This window comes from Lissotriton vulgaris, unplaced genomic scaffold, assembly GCF_964263255.1.
Source record: "Lissotriton vulgaris unplaced genomic scaffold, aLisVul1.2 SCAFFOLD_4622, whole genome shotgun sequence".
NCBI classification, from domain to species: Eukaryota; Metazoa; Chordata; class Amphibia; order Caudata; family Salamandridae; genus Lissotriton; species Lissotriton vulgaris.
The window spans coordinates 39612-42658 of record NW_028245343.1 but is presented as its reverse complement, the minus strand read 5'-3'; positions in this window follow the sequence as shown (position 1 = coordinate 42658).

The following is a 3047-nucleotide window of genomic DNA, read 5'->3' as shown; positions in this document are numbered from 1 at the left end:
TCTTGAAATTGAATTTATACCCTTCAGAGGCAAACCCAAGTATTATGGTGTTCACCCTTTTTAAGTGCACTTCCAAATCATCATCTCTAAGATATATGTCATTGAATACGATAATGCCTCATCGTCGTACATTTGTAGTAACTCCGTTACTCTGGCTGAAAAGAACCCTGGACTATTCTTGAATCCCTGGGGGAGACTGCAAAATGGTTGTTGTGTCCCCATTATTGAGAAATACCTGCTTTCTGGTGCAATGTTTTGACAGAAGAAACCATTTGAAATATCTAATATAGTTTAATATTTTTTGCGCACAATGTTATTTATCAGTGCTGCACTGCGTGCGTTTTGTAGTGCAAAAGTTTTGCAACAAGAGTTTAAGTGTCTGTAGTCCAAAACTAGACGATATGTATTGTCTGGCTTGGAGACAGGAAACAAAGGATTGTTCATAGATGAGGTGCATGTTTCAATCACCTCTTCAAGTTCAAGTTGATTTAAAATCTCCCTGACCTGTTTTTTAGCTTCCTGTTTAACAGGATATTGCCTTTGCATACTAGGTTGGGTTGTTAACTCGATTTTATGGTGTGGAGAATCCTCATCCCATTCTACGTGATTTTTGTATAATGATGTGACCTGGGCCACAGCCCATTTCCTTGCATATGTGTATTTCTCCAGATGATCCTTTAGGATCTTGCGAGCTATGGTCACCTCTTCTGCGCTGTCTAGCATTGTTTTGGCCCACTCCCTGTTCTTGAGTTGTGTCCTCAAGATCCTCGGCATGTCTGATCTTTAGTCTTGCTACCTTCTTTTTTGGAAATTGATTTTTCTTGTTTTTTGGAACGTGCTGTTCATCTTTATAACTTCACACGTTCTTCTTTTTGTTCTGATCCTCCTCTTCTTTCGGATTTCTGGTACGAGAGGAACGAGTATCAGTATCTTGATATCTATCAGGTTTTCTCAAATTTTCCCTATTTCTAAGGTTATATCTTTTTTCAGAGGGCTCCCGCTGAGGAGACCTTCCTCTGGATTGTGCGCGCTTCTCTCTAGGAAGTGTCTCTTTGCTGTTTTCCCACTTTTTCTTAGGAGTAGTGAGATTATTTTTAATAAACACTTTTTCAGGATTTTCCGTTAGTTGGGATTTTACTTGTTTCCCACCCAAACTATCTCTACCTAGTTCTTCATAGGATTTTTCAATAATTCTGGCAAGCTCATATGGTTGCTCTGTAATATCTGTTTCTTTTAGCTTTTGGCGGATTGCCACTGATGCTGCTTCACCTTTGATGTTAGCTAATAGTATAGCCGAGACCTGTTTGAAATGTTTCAGTAATTTCATACCCCGATTTAAGGCTTCTTCTGGACCGTATTCATTTTGAATCTGTCTCAGAACGTCTGGTATTAACGCCATAGACGGGACACCATGTGTTTTAGTGTAGATTGAAGCAAAGACTGTACCCCAAGTGTCACAGTCCTCTACGTGTAGTGCAATCCCCATTGGTAAACAGATTGTTAGAATTCTGTGTTTCTCATGAGGTGTACTATTAGGGAATACTGCCTCTATTTGAGTAATTTTCTGTGCTAACCAGAACGGAATTTGTTCCCGTTTTGCGGGTAATTTACCAATGACTGACTGTATAGTCTGTGGTGTGATTATGTTTGTGTTCCCCTGATGTGGGATGTGCTGTGGAATTCTTACAGCTGGTTGGACTGTTAAAGTCCTCATGACATATTGAACCAACTGCCTGTGCATTTAAATCAGCTGTTTTAGCTGAGCTAATAGTTCAGGAGCTGTCATTCTTTCAATGTCAGGATGTGGTGTATAGCTGGCTAGTACCAGCCATGTAGCTCCTGGTCTACCTAGTGGACCGAGCCTGGTATTGTGATTTTGATGTTGTAGGGCACCATTAAACCAGAGCTGATGCTCTTGGTAAGCTAGCTGAATTTCAACGTCCTCGATAGGAACTTATTCCGCTGGAGGTTCCTCTGCTTTGTAGTAGTGGAACACATGTGTGGTTGGATTTGCTTGTGGAAAGATAATGAATGAATAGAATACATCTGTCTGCCGATATTCATGTGCCTCTATGACAAATATTACGTCGCCACCTCTCAATGATACTCCATTTTCTATAAGTTTTATAGCTATGGTTTTCCTCAACTTTTCTGAGATGATTATAGCATCATCGTCTTCTTCATTAAACCCTGTAACGTCTACACCCGGTTGGTTTGCATTTACTGCAGCTCCACTGATTGCGTTGTTGCTGCCGTTAACCGACATTTGTTTAATGAAAGTTTGCACAGCAAGTTTCAAGGAAACAAAGATTAGGTGCACAATATTTTGGAACACTGTGTCCTTCAACGTTGAATAAGCCAAAAGCTAATAAATAGGTTTTTTTTTGTCCTACTCAGTTTTGGCGGATATTAGCCTTTAAAATGAACAAAGAAGGGGGTTCCCCGTGGGTAACTTAAGGATATGGCAGGAAATATGGGGGAAGAACCATTGAAAAGAAAAGGAGAGTACCCTGCCGCAAGATATTGAGGCCCTAGTTAGAGGGTCCAGAAGATATACAAAAAGGGGTGATTAACCTAGGGTTTGACACTAAACATCACAATCACATGGTCAAATCAAGTAGACTAGACAGTTCATATTGAAAAATATATATTTTTTTATTTTTAATTTTCTGATCACAAAGATATAAAAGGTTTCTTCTTGAAATATAGAACTATATTTTTTTTATAAGTGTATCAAAATTGCATATATGTCATAGATAAAACATACAAAGAAAACAAAGGGGAAATTTTGTCCTACCCAGTATCAGCCAATATTTATCACACACCATGTCATTCACATTCAATCCTTCCTCACTCTACCCAGTCTCATACCATACATCATTCATTCTACCAATCAGTTATCTACTCCTTGCAGGTATGGCACAACGATGGTTCATGTGCTGGATATGTCAAGATGTTAATCCAGATAGGTGGTTTCAACTACGGGTCCTGTTGTAATGTGGACTATAACCGTGTTCCTGGAGACATACGCCGACGCGCGTTTCGGT